The sequence below is a fragment of the Callospermophilus lateralis genome, chromosome 1 (genome assembly GCF_048772815.1).
Source record: "Callospermophilus lateralis isolate mCalLat2 chromosome 1, mCalLat2.hap1, whole genome shotgun sequence".
Classification (NCBI taxonomy): domain Eukaryota; kingdom Metazoa; phylum Chordata; class Mammalia; order Rodentia; family Sciuridae; genus Callospermophilus; species Callospermophilus lateralis.
In genome coordinates this window covers 40,372,736-40,392,910 of record NC_135305.1, presented here as the reverse complement: position 1 = coordinate 40,392,910, position 20,175 = coordinate 40,372,736, and positions in this window count along the sequence as shown.

The window sequence follows — 20,175 nt, the reverse complement described above, 5'->3', positions numbered from 1 at the left end:
TTTGATTCACTTCCAGGACCTTTTGTTCCTCTGTATTGCCACTTTGGTCCCCTGGGCAGCATCCCAGTTCTGCCATTTCTATGTTGTTATGTAAACACCCCCATTCCTATCATTCTAATTACTTCCCCATTTCATGAATCTTCTGAGCATTCGGATTTTCACAAAGCTTAATTAGAATTACTCCCCTACCACCTGAGTCAGTAAACCCCAGAGAATCTTCAGGTTGTTAACATTCACAGGCCTTGCTGAATGATTGTATCAATGGTGAGAAAACACTATTTCCATTGCTGCCATTTCTTTTTCTCCAGCTACATATGTGAGATATTGCACATAAGTTGGACCTACATTTCTGGCCTCAATGGTTGAGTGGATGCTGATGCCTCCACATAGGTCATGAAATAAATTAATTATTGAGGACAAGAAAAGTGTTAAAAAAGAACCCAGTCCACTGAGTGGCTGGCTGACCGGTAATGCTATCAACTAAATTAACAAACCTAGAAGGAAAAAATATCTGTTGAGAGTATAGTAAGTTATGAATACAATTTTGGGTCTAATTAGTTTAAAATGCCTTTCAGAATTAAAGCAAATGTATAACTAGGAGATGGTTAGTGTAAAAAAGAAATGGCAGCTCAACACATATGATTTTATGTCTATAGTAGTAGCGTAGGATGGCTTGGAGGACAGAGAATATGTGTTAACTCCCAATAATATTTCAAACTCTATTCTTAATAAAAATAATGATAATATTTTATGTGAAAGATTTATATTTTCTCATAATATGTAAAGGCTGAACAAGATTTTACAAAATATTTTTATTTTTATTGACTATAATATACAATATAAATGGAAGTAGTATTCTTGCTCTGCAAATGTTGATTCAAGACATCTCTCCTGGATTCAACAGATTTCTTCCCTTAATCCTCATATTCATGGAATTTTGAAGCCACCATATGTCTAATATATATATATATATATATTTCTGGATTCCATTTTCATTAGTATATTATAACTTTGCTGGATACAAATTTAAGAGAATGTACTTTTATCGACAATATCTGTTAGGGTCTCTAAACAAGTCAAGATGGTGCCTGGCATTTTGCCAGAGGGAGTGGTTTGTGAAGTAACGCCAGTGAGCCATTAAGTGTGGAGATTCCTTATTGGTTGACTGCTGTATCTAGTTTATGTTAATTAAGATAAGCTGTGTGTAATGTATATATACCCCTCCTGTCCTACAATAAACGGCTTCCACTCCTGTACACAAATTGTTCGTCACCCCCTGGTTATTTTGCTGCAGCTGGACTGCGGCAAATATCATACATGCATGAACAGTATATATAATAAGTTACAAAGACAATAAGTAATTTCTTCATAAAATTAGAAGAGCTGAACAGAAACAAAACATACATTTTGAAATCCAACCTCACGCGTTCTTTTTGCTATAATGGTAGGAGAAGTTTCTAGTTTCAATTTTTTTAGCTTTATTTTATTTATGTGGTGCTGAGGATCGAACCCAGTGCCTTACACGTACTAGGCAAGCTGTCTATGACTGAGTCACAACCCCAGCCCATATATCTTCACTTTTGAAACATATGTAGACAGGGAGAAGGATAGATGATGGAATAGAGGAAAGGTCCATTGTCCAGCTGTTCTGTGGCTCTGGATTCAAACAATGGGAGTACGGCTTCTCAGTGAGGTAGGTGACAGAGGGAACTCACTGAAATTCAATATCAGATGATGAGAGAATCATGGACACAGAAATTCAGGTGCTGTGAACATATTACAAGAAAAGAGTACTTTGGAGACAGGTTGGTCACACCAGTGGCACCAGTTTAACTCAGATTGGGGAGGAGGGTGGCTTTTTTAGTCAACTTTTTCACTGCTGTGACTAAAGGATCCGACCAGAACAACTGTAGAGGAGGAAAAGTTTATTTGGGGGCTCACGGTTTCAGAGTCTTCAATCCTTAGACCACAGGCTCCATTCCTTGGGGCTAAAGGTGAGGCTGAATATCATGGCAGAAGGGTATGGCAGAGGGAACTAGCTCACATGATGATCAGAAAACAGAGAGAGAGGTCTCCACTTGCCAGATACAAATATGTACTGCAAAGCCATATCCCCAATACCCCACCTCCTATAGCCACACCCCAGCTGTCTTCAGTTACCACCTAGAAATTATTAATTTAATAATTAATCCCTGTCAGGGGATTGATTCAATGATTTGGTTAAGGCTCTTGCACCCCAGTCTTTTCTCCTCTGAACTTTGTGTTGTCTCATACATGAACTTTTGGGCGACACCTCACATCCAAACCGTAACAGTAGGACAGGAAGGAAAAGAGAAAGAAATGCAGCAAACCAATTGGCATCAGAGAACTATTGGAACAGAGAGGTACTCTCATCTTAATGAACCAGAGAGAGCAGTGAGCTGGTATTTGAAAAGTGTTCCATTTCTCTTGGCTGTCAAGTAGAGAGTTAAGAAAGGGAGCCACCTTGAAGTGGCCTTATTGCAAGAGTATCCGAGATCATAGAGAGCAGTGTCTAACTCCTAGCAAGTACCTGCCATGGGGTCTGGTAGGATAAAACAGACACTGGCACAGAAATTACTGTTCCTAGGGTTATTGAGTTTAGTAATATGGAAGAATTATGACCTGCTTTTTCATTGGGTCTGGTGGCTCCTGTGACCAATTGAGATACTCCAGAACCTGGACGATTGGGATAGATTACACTCAGGATCTGATCCTGAGAAGACTACATTTGTAGGTGGTGAAATATGTGAGACCTGTGAAGGGTTGTTTATCATACCCTGTGAGTAGAGTTCATGGGAAATCCCTGAGATCCAGACACCCAGCAGAGATTGGCATGTGTCCAGCCCTGGGGTGTGTTTTCTAATCTATCTTGAGCAGATAGTACTTTACAAAGTACTGAAGTTTGGATCAGAGCCAAATGCCAGATGTAAAGTTGCTGGAAGTTTCCATTTAAAATTCTGCATCAGTACTGTTGGGAGTCGCCCTGGCTCCAAAGACTAACTTCCTCATCCCCCGAGAAGAGCCATCCGATAGTGAGCCCTGCTGGCTCACATGATCCTTACCCACCAATCAGACTAGCCCTGATGGTTCACATGATCCTTACCCACCAATCAGAAAGCACCCCATGCCAACTCTCAAAGCATTAAACTGTTAAACTGTCATAACTGTCAAACCATTCCCAGCTCTATAAATATGCAGAGCTGTTCCTCAGTAAACGGGCATTTTCTCCAAGGAGGAGCCTTGTTCGTTCTTTCAAGTACCACCCTGAGAGTGCATTGATCTCATCTGTTTGGACAAAACTCCAGTTGTCAATACTTCCCAATCTGTCCTACCTTATACTGGTGAGAAGGGAAGCAGAGAGTTATCATAACCAATTTTGATTCCAGGCCACTCCAGCTGGCAGATTGGTGAGTAACACAAAAGTGGGTTAAAAATCCCCAAACCTTACTCTAAGGAGTACATGGCCCAAGGAAAAACATAAAGAAGGATAGTATGGTGTAGTCCATATACATCCGTACTTGTTAAGAGCTTTGACCACCTCAGAGGAGAAAGACAGTCCCATTAATTTTCATTAAGAATTTTTCTGTCAGGCATGGTGGCACACACCTGTAATTCCCCTGGCTCAGGAGGCTGAGGGAGGAAGATCACAAGTTCAAAGCCAGCTTCAGCAAAAGCAAGGTGCTAAGCAACTCAGTGAGTGCCACAGTCTGGCTGGGCACAAAATCACGAGACACTCACAGCTTTGTAGATTCAAACAGCAATTCTTTATTCCCAAACTCACACCGGCCCTCTACAAACACGTTCTGGGGGGATCCACGTTCTGGGCAAAATCCACCAGGCTCAAAATCCCAAATACTCTCTGAATCCCGGGAGAACTCAACGGGAACTACAGGAGTGGGCACACCTGAGGCAGCAGGATACGCCCTATTCCCAGCAGAGTACACCTTAAACCTGGAACTGCCCTAAACCCAAGGAGAGCCCTAAACCCTGATCCGCCCTAAACCCGGATCTGCCATGGTCCTTGAGCAAGGTCACCTTACATGCAATGTCACTGCAAAATGTCCAAGGCAAGTCCATTTCCACGAGTCCTTCCTCTAAGCAACATGGGGTACACTGGCAAGGAAATTGTCATACCTACTTGGCTAATGGCTCTCAGCATCTCCCCCCTTCTGATTAATTAAACAACAAGCAATGTGGCTTAAGGACCCTGCCTGGTAGGTTGTCCAATTCAACATATGGTTCTTACCCGTCATGGGAAAAACTGACCTCTAGGCGTCAGCCTCCTGTCTTAGATTGATACCACTGCAATTGGATCATACCTGTCACTGACTACCAGTCCAGCATACAGCCATACTTGTGGATAGGTCTATGCACCAGTGACATTTACAGAGGTGAGGCAAAGAACCTCACCCCCCCACTGGCACCAAGGCCAAATTTGGGGGCCAACAGAGGTGAGGCAAAGAACCTCACCCCCTCACTGCTCCTATAGTTCCCGTTGAGTTCTCCCGGGATTCAGAGAGTATTTGGGATTTTGAGCCTGGTGGATTTTGCCCAGAACGTGGATCCCCCCAGAACGTGTTTGTAGAGGGCCGGTGTGAGTTTGGGAATAAAGAATTGCTGTTTGAATCTACAAAGCTGTGAGTGTCTCGTGATTTTGTGCCCAGCCAGACTGCGGCAAGTGAGACCCTGTCTCTAAATAAAATACAAAATAGGTCTGGGGATATGGTTCAGTGGTCAAGGGCTCCTGAGTTCAATCCCTGGTACCAAAAAAAAAAAAAAAAAAAAAAGAATTTTTCCACATTACGTGTGTGTGTGTGTGTGTGTGTGTGTGTGTGTGTGTTACGATTGAGGTCCCCCCAAAACTCATGTGTAAGACAATGCAGAAATGTTCAGAGATGAAATGCATTAGATTACAATAGCTATAATCTAATCAGGGGATTAATCCACTTGAATAGATGAATTGGGTGATAAATGTAGGCTGGTAGAGTATAGCTGAAGAAAGTAGGTCCCCTGGGGTGTGCCTATGAAATTTATATTTTGTCCTTTGGTGAGAGGAGCTCTCTTTGCTTTCTGGTTGCCATGAACTCTTACCCTGCACAAAAATCAACCCAAAGTGGTTTAAAGATCCAGGAATCAGAATAGAAACTTGAACCACTAAAAGAAAACATAGGGTTAGCACTCCAATATATTGGTGCATGCATTGACTTCTTTAATAAGATTCCTAAAATTCAAGACATAAAACCATGAATCAGTAAGTGGAGTGGCATCAAAATTAAAAAGGTTCTGCATAGCAAAAGGAGACAAGAGAATGAATAGGGAGCCTACAGAATGGGAGAAAATCTTTGCCAGCTACTCTTCTGAGAGAGGATTCATATCTGGAGTGTGAAGATCTCAAACATTCAACACCAAAAGAACAAAACAAAAAACCCAATAAGCCAATCAGTAAATAGTCAACAGTTCTAAATAGACATCTGTGTAAAGAAGAAATACAAGTGTCCAACAAATGTTTGAAAAAAAAAACAAACATTCAACATTCTTAGAAATCAGGGAATTGAAAATCAAAATTTCACTAAAATTTCATCTCACTCTAATTAGAATGGAAATCATCAAGAATACAAATAATGGTTGCAGGCAAGGATATGGGTAAAAAGGTACACTTATATATTGTTGGTGGGAAAGAAAACTAGTACAATCACTTTGGAAAGCAGTATGGAGATTCCTCAAAAAACTGTGAATGGAACAACCATATAACTCAGCAATCCCATTCCTTGATATTTGTCAAAAAGATCTATAATCAGCATACTATAGTGATACATGCATACCAATATTTAATAGCATCCCAATTCACAAAAGCTAAGTTATGAAAATAAGACATATATACACAATAGAGTTTTACTCAGCCATAAATAGAATGAAATTATGTCATTTGAGGGTAAATGGATGGAATTGAAGAGCATCATACTAAGTTAAATACGCCAAATTTAGAAACTTAAGGGTGGAATGTTTTCTCTTACATGCTCTTATATGAGGAAAAGAGAGGGAGAGAAAGAGGGAGAGGGAGGAGAGAGAATATTTTAAAATGGCATGGGGGATTTCATGTAAATAGAAGGAAGACCAATAAAGTAGAGGATGAGAATTCAGAGGGATGGAGGAGGGGAGGACATGGTGAAGTACAAAGGATTTAAATCTACCATATTATACTATATCTACATATGAATATGCCATATTATAACACATATAACTATGATTATAATTCACTAATAATAAAAGAAGTAGAATAGATCAAGTAGATGGGGGTTGGAGTGCATGCAAAAGAAAGTATTGAGAAATGAGACTGATCAAATTATGTCATGTATATATGAAGATGGCATAATGAATCCCATTATTATGTATAATTATAATGTACCAATAAAAATCAACAAATATTAAAAAATACAGTTTTGATGGAAAAAGGTAATATCTATAGGTGGTAAATTTAGCCTTTTGTTGACCAGATAATCAAAGACAGTATTTTGTATTTATTCATAATACAATGACCATATGAATTAGTTTCCTACTTTTCTCAATTTCATTCATGAATTCACAGAAATGAATTTTACAAAAAGTTAATAACATGATTAAAGGTGACTTCTTGCTGTACAAATACAGAATGATTCTTCTTTATATTATCTTTTAAGAATTGTATTATGTGAACTCCAGAGTGGTAAGAAATTTAAAAATAATGAGTATGTAAGTATTTTCATAAAATTAAAAAAAAAACTATTGATGGGCAATTAAAAGTCTTAGTATCTTTGTGAGCTTAATTTAAATAATAATCTTTTCTGTAGAAGTATATACTATCCTGGGTACAGTCTTTCAGTAAACTTTCCTATGTGTAATTGGTTTAATTGGTTATAATCTTTTGACATCTTTCCTCTCATGATATGCAAGCAAGGTGCTAGCTATGCTACCATTAGAACTCTGTATCGATAGATGGATGGGGCACTAGTATAAGAATTAGTACTTATTTTGCTATGAAATGCATGACTTGCATAATTTGTAAAATTGATTTTAGCACTGCTTGATGATTTCAACTTTTCTTTTTCTTCCACAATGTGTGTGACCTGCAAGGTAAACGTTTTTAATTGCATGCTTGTGTATTACTTAATAGCAGGGAATGTATTTTAATGGCAAGAGGTAATATCTATAGATGGTAAATTTAACATTTGTTGACCAGATAATCAAATAAAATATTTATATTTATTCATAATACATTACCATATGAATTAATTTCCTGTTTTTCTCAATTTCATTTTTTTGTAATAGCTGACAGAGTTCCTAGCATGTAATTTGTGCTTTTAAAGTAACATGTGTAAAATAAGGAATGCATTTTGATATTTTTATACTTATTTCGTATTAATAATTCTCAAATTTCCTTGTTGTATATGTTTATATTCTGATGATATAAAAATGTGCCAGTTTAGAAAGGAATCCCTGGTTGTGCATTTTAAAATTGATTGACTCCTAAAAATATCTTAGTAAATAATTCCTGTTTTTCCTAGTCATATCAAATATTACCTTTTCTAACAATCATTTTTAAATCAGAATAAATCAGTGACATCTAACTATTCAGGAAACTAAAGAATTTATATTTTGAACATTATGAATGCGGCTTTCTCATTTGTCTTTCTGAACTATAGCCCATTAAAGAGATCCTTCTGCTTCAATGTAGATTAGGACTTCTTCCAAAATTAATGAAAAGAAAAAGACTGAATTAATAATTAGTATTCAAGAACAGACTTTGAACAAGGTAATAGTCTGGTTTTCAATGATTGTGAGTCAGACTTTGCAAATCCCATTTTGTCCATCATTAGTATAGTCTTGGGAGCAGAGTTTTACATAAGAATTCTAGACAGGAGGGACATGGAGGAAAAGCCTGCCTCTTTCTTGTCCTGAAGAAATGTGGGGCAAGAAAAAAAGAGGAGGGAGAAGGCATGAACAGATATACCCTTTCCATTAGTAAAGATATCACTAGATGTAGAGTAAGGTTTTACTCTGTGTCCTATTTCCATTGGGACTCTGGGTATGGGCTTTTTCATGCTTTTCCTTGTACCATCCTGGCAAAGACTCAGTCATAACAGACTAATTTGGAAGGCATAGGCTGACATTTTATTTTTTCAATTCATTCTTCCCCTTTCCTGTATATTATAGGCCTCTGGGTAGCCTAGAGTCTGATTGGAGACTGGCCAAAACTAGGCAATATGGTGTGCTTCTGTGGTGGACCACCTAGGCTGGTACTCAGCTTAATGTTTTATAGCAATAATCTGAGCAAAAGTGAAGCTGAACCCATTAGGGGAGCAACACTGGCATATTGTGGAAACCAAAAAATGGTTCATAGTTTTCTTGCTCCGATTTCAGTGCCAGAGGACCACATAGTTTCCAGAAGTCAGGCAATCAAGAAACATCACCAGCACACTGGAGGACCCCTCTGACCCCACTACAGAAACCTCTTGTTGCTACAGATGCCATATTGGAGAGGAGTTAGGGGGGTAGTGACAGAGAAGAGTAAGAAATCTGAGAGACTGAAAAGTTTTTTGGAGTTACTGAATGTTACTCAAATATACTATTTCTATTGTCATATTGGAATAAGTTTCAAACTAGATTGGACAATTAGGACTTCTCCCCATAAACTGCAGGTTGAATCTTTTGAAGAAGACCAGATTGATTATAGATGAAAATAAAGAAACTGGACATCTTCTAGGAATTAAATTTGTAGCACATCATTACATTTTTATTGAAGTAAATTGATATTTGTTATTCTCAAATATTTAATTGGTGCCTTTATTGTTTTTTTTTCATATTGTTTTTTGAAAGGGGTATGTCTGTCTCTGTATTAGTCTTTTTAGGCTGTCATAACAGAATTCCATAACCTGGGTGACATAAATAACATAAATTAATTTTCTTATGGTTTTGGAGTCTGGAAGTCTAAGATTAAGGTGCTGGCAGGGGTGGTTTTTCGTGAAGCCTCTCGTCTTGTGGATGGTCCCTTCTCATTGTGTCCTCACATAGCTCTTTCTCTGTGGGCATATAAACTACTGTGGTCTCATTCATTTTTTTTTTTTTCAATAAGGACATGAGTCCTTTTGGAGTCATGACTCACTTTTATAACCTAATTCAACCCCAATTGCCTTGCTTAAACATTCTATCTCCAAACAGTATCACTGAGGGATTGGCCTTCAACAGGATAATTTTGGACAAGATACAATTTAACCAATAAGGGTCTCCATTATTATATTAGTTACATGAAGACAGGACTCTCATTATTGAATAAATATTCTCTAGTATGATTACTGTTTAATAAATGATAAATAGATGCTAAATAGAATAATATTTGTAGAACATAATGTAATATGATAATAAATGGGACAGACTTTGAAATGTTGGTTGAAGTTTCTGTTGTATGTTTTATCCAAAACAAGTTTTATAACAATGCTTTGTTTTTTGAATTATTAAAAGATTAAGAGAATATTTGGTAAATTATTAGTGCTCAAGTGACTTGTGATTGTTATTTAACTGTCCCTGATTTTATGAGCCTGCTTTCATTTGCACATCAGCCAAAGCCAACACAGCAGGATAAGCAGGATCTTAGCATCTTGGGCAGCTGTTCTCAAGGGATCGCTACTGTGTGCTTGGGGGCAAAATTTTAACCCTCGTGATAGTAATATTTTTAGTGAATTCAGGCAAAGTTAGGCTAAATTAATTTTAGAACTGACCCACTTACATATTTTTTTTTATTTTGGACTAAGGAGTTGAAGAGCAAAGTTGGGCAATTTACAAACTGTATTATGGCTTATATGGGACAAGTTACTCTTGAAATAGGCCCAAGAGGCCCAAGATTTTGAGTGAGTAGTTGCACGATAAATTCAAAATATCAATTAAAAATTTCTAAAAATATTTACTTTTAGTTATAGGGGGACACAATATCTTTATTTTATTTTTATGTGGTGCTGAGGATTGAACCCAGTGCCACACACATGGCAGGCGAGCACTCCACCTCTAAGCCACGACCCCAGCCCCACAAAATATCAATTAAATTTTAACCCTTAGTCTTCTGCTGAAAGTTTAGCATTTTGAAAGTGGTATAAGAGAGAACATGCTGCATTCTGGTTGGAGAATTAAAAACGAAAAGAAAGCAAAAAATAATATTCAAATGTAGAATGTTATTGAATAGGTAAACAGAAATTAGAGCAAGCTTTAATCACACTGAGCTATATTCACTGTCAAAATTTAGGCTATAAAATTTGAATTAGTTTGGTAAACTTTCCAGTTTTTCAGGTGTTCAGGCAATGATATAGGATTTACTCTTCACCTCAAAACAGTATTTGTAAAACTGCTCCTTGATGAATTAAAAAAATTCTTTAAAAATGATAATCTTTTTCTCTAACCTCCAATTAGCATTTTGCTATATGCTTCATATGTCACTTTTATCATGTAATACATATGATTTGTTTGCTTCTGCTCTCTTCCTCACCTGCTGCCTTCTTTGGAGTCATGAGTTGTCTTAACTGTGTATCCCTTGCTGGTTTATGTACTGAGTGCATAGAGTGGGTGCTAGATGAATACTAGTTAAATCCACTGTAACTATCATCTATGTAGATCTCAATCCTTGCCTCTTGCTCTTATGCAGGATTCCATTATAACATTTTTTCCTACTGAGATGGACTCCAACTTATAATTTTTCTCAACAGTGCTCCAGGGACCCTCTATCTGTCAGTTTTACTTGATATAAGAATGAAACTTCTTTGCCATTCTGGCTCTTACAATTCCACCTAGAGATTCGACCTTGAATTTTAATCATTCATCTAAGTTCTTGATATTAAGGGTAAATGACATGAGGTGTTTTCAAATCAGGCCAAAGATACCATTTGAACCTAAAACAGCTCATGTACAGTTGGACCTTCTTTCTGCATCCTCAGATTCAATCAACCACTGACGAAAAATATTTGGGAAAAAATGGAACCCATATTTAATGTACAAACTTTTTTCTTGCTGTTTTCCCCTAAAAGTATAATTTAACAATTATTTATATGACATTTACATAGTATTAGATATTATAAGTAATTTAGAGATGATTTGTAGTATAAAAAAGGCTAGGCATATGTTACATTAAACTATTATACCATTTTATTAAGAGACTTGAGCATCCATGAATTTGGTGTCCATAAGGATCCTGAAACTGACTCCCTAGGATACTGAGGGACAATTGTATTGATCACAGATCAGAATCACTATTTTAATGTCAGAAACACAGCCAATTTTCATAAGTCATTGTAAATAAATAAATGTGTAAGGGTAAATATTGCTAAGTATTTTGAGGTATGTTATGTTAAATCGATTGTTTTGATAAATATAAAGGTAGACTTGTTTTTGATGGTTTTTAGTCTATACATTGTAAATTAATTCCAAGATGTTGGCCCACCATTCCTATTGGAGAAGGTAGATCATTAGCTGCTATATTATTCTTCACTTAGCTTAAATAATTCTAAAAGTATTTGATACTAATATTTTCAAGAGTAGTTCTAGATCTTAGCTTCAAGTAAATAATCTCTTTTTAAAGCTACACTATATTAGTATTGCTATTTAATTTTATGTGCATGTAAATCTGTTTCTCTTTTGTCCACCTCAGGAAAAAAGTAGTGACTAGTGTGCTTGGCCATGAACACATTGGCCACACCCAAGGATATACTTGGGGGATATCCTTGTAACAGACTCATTGCTCCCATTTATTTGGTTATTCTAGTGTGAGAGTCAACTAGGGATTCTGATATCCCTTTATACTTTGGTGAAGAAATATATAGGGATGATCAGCTACTTTCCTCATTATGTGATGCCTTTATACATGTGGATCCTAATGATATTTCTGTATTGCTATTAGTATTAATGTAGGAAAGAAATGAGGATAAAGGTTGACAAGCCAAGAAAGAATAATGAAACCAGAATAAATACATGCTCTTAATAAAATCTGAAAATAGTGTTTTTTCCTCTACCTAGACCAGTTATTTTAGTCAGCTTTTCATTCTAGTGACAAAATACATGAGAAGAACAACTTAAAGAAGGAAAGATTTATTTTGGTTCATCGTTTCTAAGGTTTCAGTCCATAGTTATCTGGCTCTATCATTGTGGTGCCTTCATGAGGAAAAATATCTCGGCAGAAGAGCACTGCAGAGGAAAGCTGCTCAGGCAGCCAGGAAGGAGAGAGGGAGGGACGAGGGACAAGATACAGAACCCACTTCCTACAACTAGTTTCCACTGCCTACAGTTTGTACCACTTCCCAATAATGCCATCAGCCATGAGTCCCTCAATGGGTTAATACATCTGTGAGCCTTTGAGGAATATTCCAGACTAAATCATAAAATTTAGTATAGATGGTTTTATCCATTGTCTTAGAAGATACAGTAAAAATATATAACAATATAGTAATTTAAATATCTCACATCACATATGATTAATTTAGAAGGAAATTTAAGATGTTAGAATTCTGTCTATTAAACTTTAGAATAATATTACTTCGCATTATCGGACTTATTTAGTTCAAATAGTTTCTTCTTGTCAAAAAATTTATAAGAATCTGATTTTATAAACTTAATAAAAATGATAGACAAATAAATAATTATTTAATCAATGAAACATTCTCATTTATTTTGTGTGAAGGAACTTGAAGAGGAAAGAAATCATTCATTTATGGAAGCAAAACAATGTCACACTCTGTGGCCATATAATCAGTATTTCCTGCCATACCTTGGTTCTGCTGTTTTATGTAAAGCAAGGAGACATTATCATGTGAAGATATTTTAATTTGTTTATGCATATTTTTAAATTTATAAGCCTTTATATTGAACTTAAGATAAGTTATGAAAGGGAAGCCCTAAGTTTCCTAACATTTTGCTAAGTAATAAAAAAATCTGAAGTTATAGAATAGTTTCTAAGTGTTTATCAATAGTAATGGCTTAATATTTGATTATGGAACACATTTTAATAGCAGATTCCTAGTAATAGCTTTGTATAGTTCTATCCCAGAAAAAATATTGCTTCAAGGATGTGTTCAAAGTTATTGGAATTTACTGACTATTTATAATCTATACTATATGAGAAACATTTCCAAAATATTTTTATCATATGGACTGATATCTTTAATCACTAATGACTGATGGAGAAAATTAAACACAAGTACTTTTACAAACAAAATAAAAGTTGCATAATTAAAAAAAAACTGAAGCATAAATGACATTCAAAGTTTAAATTACTGAAAAATTAGTATAAAATCTTTTGCCAGGACAGGCTATTTTAAGGTAATGATTCACTTCTTATAGCATCAGTGTTCCTCATCCACGGGAAAATCATTTAAAATGGTAAACTCACATTAGTTTTTAACTTCATGTTTCTATAACTAGAAAAAAATCATAAAAGAAAAATATTGCATTACACGTGTGATGAAACTTACAAGTTTCAAATCATACTAGTTATGAAGTTTTACATGTTGCATATGATTCTTCTAGCTGTTTTTTTTTTTTTTTTTTTTTTTTTTTTTTTTTTTTGGTACATGAATTAAATGTGTAAAAGGCAGGATGATACTAAAGGACTCTATACTGCCAAAACTTAATTTTGCTCTACCTGGAGCCCTGCCTTGCTTTTAGCCTCCATTCTATTTTCAGTTTTGTCTTTGTTCTTAGAACTTCATACAAGACTTTACAGGAAATCCACGCATGGAGCATGTCTGCCCCATGCTGGGCAAATAGAACTCACTATAATTATCTCTATTTTATAAGGGATGAAACTGAGATGCAGAAAGGTTAAGGCATTTGTGAGAAACCACATGTAAGTAAGCATTCTTTGAGATGGAGATAGAAACCTTTAATCAAGAAGAGGTTAAAATGTCAGGATTCCAAATCTGAAATAGATGGTCTGAAATGGCAGATTCTTAAGAGAATAATTAAAGGAGTTGATGCCTCATTGTCTTTAACGATATTCCTTGCTGTTCCATCAAACCATTGAATAGATAAGAGGTGAGCAATAAGTTTCAAGCTGATCTTTTGTATAGCCAGATAATTTAGACAAAAGCTCATGGGGACGCTGTGTAAAGTAAATTCAACTACCTGGCTTCTAAACTCCTCAAGTTTCAGTAGAGGGTGAATGAGTGACACCTAAACAGATGAAACAAAACAAAAAATAACTTAAAAAAATGACTGTGTATTCTGGCTTCTTTTTTGGAGTTTGCAGTGGTGGACAACAGATCAAACATGTGGTAGTGATTATAATAGTTTGAATCTTGGAAATAGATTTATAATGCTCTTTCTGAATTTTATTTTATTTTTATTTTAGTTTTTTTTTTAAAGAGAGAGAGAGAGAGAGAGGAAGAGAGAATTTTTTTTAATATTTATTTTTCAGTTTTTGGCAGACACAACATCCTTGTTTGTATGTGGTGCTGAGGATCCAACCCGGGCCGCATGCATGCATGGCAGGCGAGCGCGCTACCGCTTGAGCCACATCCCCAGCCCATCTTTCTGAATTTTAGATGGGGCAAAGAACTTATATTCTACTTTAATTTCATATGCTCAGAATTCTTAGTGTATAATTTTATAATATAAGACAGTTGGTCCTCATTCTTTAATGCAGTTATTATAATATCCAGTGTTTAAAAGGTAGAAAGAAATATTTTATTCCAGGTAAGCGAGGACATAATTTTTACACCCTTCCTCCATGTCTGGTGAAGTCTTGGAACAGCAAACTGGTGAGGCAACTTTCTCCTAATCCTGATTTAAATTCTTTTAGCCTCCTGGGTAAAAAAGAAAGAGGCCATTTCTAAATTTAAAATCCTTATAACCAAAGGCAAGTACTAATCATATTTATTTATCATAATTTATCTATCTGATGTTTCTAATTCTCTGCTATCAGTTTTTATGTATCCTTTCTCTCATATTCCCATATTTTACATAAAACTATATTTGAACAATTATGTAATGCTTATCTACTGGTTCATTAAATATAACTGTTTTCTTTCTTTCATTAAACATAACTGTTTTCTTCCTTCCTTCCTTCCTTCCTTCCTTCCTTCCTTCCTTTCTTTCTTGTTTTGGAAAAGTCTATATAAAACATAATACAAACTTATCCCATAGGGCTTCTTGCATTAATGAGTACATAAGATTCATATATATGAGACCTTGCATGGGGGCTTCTTAGTATGTTAAAAACCTGTTTAGTTATAAAGGGATTTGTTGAAAAGATTTTAAAAAGAGAATAGATCTTTTAGATTTTAGAATATGCAGAAGAGAAATCATCTTCAAGTGGAAATCACCAGAGATGAGTAAGCAGTGTGGTAGGAATCCCTTATCAACTGAGGAATATTTTTTAAATATTCTCATTGTTATGGAATTTATTGTTGGTCCCTGTGTGTTTTTCTGGGATTATGAGGAAGATACCACTTCCTGTCAGGAGACTTGCTTGATTCCAGGAGTTGGATTTCATGACCTTCCAAGTTTTAAGTGTGGGTGCAAAAAAAGTGTGTAGAAAAGATGGGTCAGCTGCTAACATGTATTTTAGCATAGGGAGAGGCATAGGGACACATTTTAAGGTGTTCTTTTAGTTATTCAACAAGAACCTACTTAAAGAATTCAAGGGAAAAGAACAGTGAGTTGTGAGCCACTGGTATACTAACAAAAGGAGGAAAAAACCTCTCTTCTTCCCTAAAGGCCTTCTTTTTAGGATAAGGTGGCATAGAGGATATATAACTGCTCTTTACAATCCCTCCCTTTAAATATGTTCTAGTTGACAACATTGGCTGATAAGGCTGGGTGAGTTACGTTCCATATGACTTATCCAGCCTGTTGATAACCAAGTCTCTATTCATCATCTCTGATAATAATACAGAGAATTAACCTGAAATTTTATAAGCCAATTCCACAATATTATGAAAACAATTGGAGGGCCCCATAATGCTGTCTCATCCTGAACCTGATGATACCTATGATACCACTTTCATTGCCTATTTCTTTAGCATGGTGAATGCATAATAAGAGTTTTCCCTGCTCTGCTTTTTGCTTCTAATTCTTACTGTAAAACTGTTGAAAAGAAGCTAGCAATATCCATGCTATAGCCTGAATGCTGTGCTGCTTTCAAGTTTCCTCCACCAGATTAATTAGTCTATCACCTTTAAACCTTTAAGCTCAGTCTCACACAAAGTTTCAGGGCATGGACAAAATGAAGCCATGTTCTGTGCCAGAATATACTAATGACCTCTGGTTCAGTAGAGTCTTTGTTCCCCAAGAAACCTCATCAGTACAACCTTTTACTCACTTCCTTCCTTCCTTCCCTCCCTCCCTCCCTCCTTCCTTCCTTCCTTCCTTCCTTCCTTCCTTCCTTCCTTCCTTCCTTCCTTCCTTCTCTCTCTCTCTCTCTCTCTTTCTTTCTTTCTTTCTTTCTTTCTTTCTTTCTTTCTTTCTTTCTTTCTTTCTTTCTTTCTTTCATGACAATAGTGGAATGCCTTAATCTCATTATTACCCATTTACAGCACAATTTTTTTAACTCTGTATAAAAGTATGTTCATGCCAAAATGATGCCATTATACATGTACTCTTTTTTTGCATTATAATTCTTAATACACATGTATACCACAGTTTTTCATATCTCTGTTTGTACACAAAGTATGTTGACACCAAATTCAAATCTTCATAGATATATTTTGTATAATGATGACCATCACATTCCCCCTTCCTTGCCAATCCCCTTCCCCTTCCCTTTCCCTCTCATCCCTCTCCCCTATCTAGAAATAATATTCCTCCCATGCTCTCTTTCCCTACCCCGCTTTGAGTCACCCCCCTTATATCAGAGAAAACATCTGGCATTTGTTTTTTTGGAATTGGCTAACTCTATTCCTCTTCTCGGACTATACCCAAAGGACCTAAAAACAGCATACTACAGGGACTCAGCCACATTAATGTTTATAGCACCACAATTCACAATAGCTAAACTGTGGCAATAAACTAGATGTCCTTCAGTGGTTACGTGGATAAAAAAAAATGTTGCATTTATACACAATGGAATATTACTCAGCCATAAAAGAGAACAACATCATGGCATTTGCAGGTAAATGGATGGCGTTAGAGAAGATTATACTTTCTGTATTCTTATCAGCATTCTGGTCTCCTGAGTCCTTACTAGAATTTCCTAGTAAGCTTCAGTGACAGCATTCTAGAGTTTCTCTAATCTTCATCCCCAAACTATCCAAACTCCTCCCATGGACCAATTCCAGAAACTTCTGTGCCACACCATCAGGCATGTCACAACACTGACCTTACTCTTGGCACCAATTTTTTTTTTTTTTTTTGTGTGTGTGTGTGTAATAAAATATTTGAGATAAATAAATTAGAAGGAGGAGATACTTATTTTGGTTTCTGGCTTTAGAGATTTCAGTCCAGGGTAACTTCACCCTGTTGCCTTTTGGCCTGTGGCAAGGGATATTATCATGGAGGAAGTGTTTTAGAGGAAATGCTTACCTCATGACATCCCGGAAACAGAAACAGAGTGGAAGAGGCACAGGGGAAAAAATACATCCTTCAAGGGCACATTCTCAGTGATTGACTTCCTCCAAAAAGGCTCCATTATCCAAAGTTTCTAACACTTCCCAATGGCCCATTAATCCATAAATGCATTAATTCCTTTCACAAAGTCAGTGCCTTTATGATCCAATCACCTCGCAAAGGCTCCACCTCTGAGCATTGCTGCCTTGGGGACCAAGCCTTTAGCACATGAGCCTTTGGGGAACATTTGAGATCCAAATCACATCACCAGGGAAATCTGTTGTAGCTCAATCTGATCCATTTTTGATGTAGGAAAATGGTTTAAATCATGAGCTGAAATCTATAACTAAAAAAAGTAATAGGAAGTCACAGATGGGGTGAACTTTTTAGAAGGTAAAACAGAGCTATCATTGCTGTAGAAATGGTATAATTTATTTTTTCTGTGACAAATTGTAGTCCCCCTTAGGGTAGAGAAGCTTTGTAATCATTTTTATTTTAGAGAGAGAGAGAGAGAGAGAGAGAGAGAGAGAGAGAATTTTTTTAATATTTATTTTTTAGTTTTCGGTGGACTCAACATCTTTATTTTATTTTTATGTGGTGCTGAGGATCGAACCCAGTGCCCCGTGCATGCCAGGTGAGCGCACTACCACTTGAGCCACATCCCCAGCCCTGTAGTCATCTTTTCATGCACAGGAAGGACCTGATACAAGGTTAAGAGTATCAGTAAGTTTACTAATTCAAATCTCCTGAAATAGAATTTTGGGGAAGAAACAATAGTTCCTATGTCAAAATACATGCGTGCCTATGTGTGAACACAGTGAACAAATAGGTATAATTCAATGTACAGGGTCACTCATAGTATAATAAACTTTGTGGGGTATGTGGTCATAATTATAAAATTAAAAAGGACCTTAGAGATCTTCTGTTTTATAATAATGAAATTTCGTTACGATGAAAGAACATAACTGAAGATCACATCCTCATTCTGTGTTAAGTGGGGGATAAGACAGAGTTTATGTTTAACCTTTCTGAGGGAATTATTAAATTAAGTTTAAATTCTTGAAGTATAGAAAGGATAGTGCCGAATCTTTCCACCCCCATATCTTTTACATTTTAGAACTTTAGGAACACCTTGTGCTTCATGGGGCAATTTTTGCGTATTTTTAGAGTGTAGTTGAATGCTTTTCTGGTTGAGCTGATGCAATTTGAGGGTGGAAATTGGTGGTGTTCACTGGAATAAGACACAATAATTTATAAAGATTGTTAAAATTTTCTTAATTTGTTCAAGTACAAATTGAATATTATAAACCATGTCTTTAAAGAAAGTTACACAAACAGAAATTTGAGGAAAACATTTTCTGTAAATGCAATAATGTTGAGTGGATATTATACTCTGAGAAATGTAATATTTTGTACAAATTTAAGGTATTAAACAAATAATCTTTAATTTTGGTGAATGTAATATTAACACACATTCTATGAGTCTTGGCCTTTTAAAATGTGTAATTTATTATTCATAACAGTACTATTATCACCTTTGTTTTATATATATGTAAAGAAAATGAGTATCCTTTAGAAAAGTCAAATACTTGCTCTAGGTCACAAGGTTGGTAATGTATGAACTACAGCTTGAATAGAATTTTCTTGACTTGAATGCTCTTTTCATAATAGGCTTCTCTCTCCCTGGTGAGTTTTAGTTGAATTGAATTTATTGTACAGGGGTGAGTAGATGAAGGGTACTAGCTCTGGGACTAATGCTATCCTTTTACTAACTAGCTGTGACAGGGTCAAGGTATTTTATCGCTCTGCTTTTTAATATGTACATCTGTTAAAAAAAAAAAGGAGTTTTTAGCTGAAGTTTCTTATTGCCCTAGAAATATATTTAATTTTTTCCAAAGTTTTTCTTACTTTGCAACTATCTAAAAGATAATAGATTTTAATTATTTTCTTGGTATTGGAATGTGTCTTTATAATCACTGCTTTCCTCTAAAGCAATTGTCTTTGGTGCTCAGTCTCAGAGGTTATTATTTCATAATCTCTGGACAGTTTACACAAGTACAAACAGCGAGGAAATTTGAAAATATTGTACCTAAGGGTCAGTAAATAGTTTAGATTTAAAAATATATCCTGTTCATTTACACTTATTGCAACAGTGCTTTGTGCTATGACTAACGTGAAATCTAGGTGCTGAAACACATGAAAGAACATAACAAGAATAATAACATCTTACATTTATGTTCATCACATTAATTATATAAATACAAATTGAGGGAGAACTGGCACACTTCAAAAAACAGAGAACTTAATTTCCCTATTCTTATATAGTGCCAGAGCTGTGGCAGGCTAATAAACCTGCAAAGAAGAATTAGAAAAAAATAGAAAAATGAATCTCAAACATGGACTTTAAGATCACTGTGATCAGCAAGTTCAAGAAAATAGTGCAAGATGAAGACTTACCAGAAAAATTGGAGTCTTAAACATTAATACATAATTTAGACACCATGAGAATCACCTCCTTAAAGTGTACAATTCAGTGGATTTTGAGTATTCACAGATATGTGCAGTATCATCACTAATTCCATTATATTTCTACCACTCCAA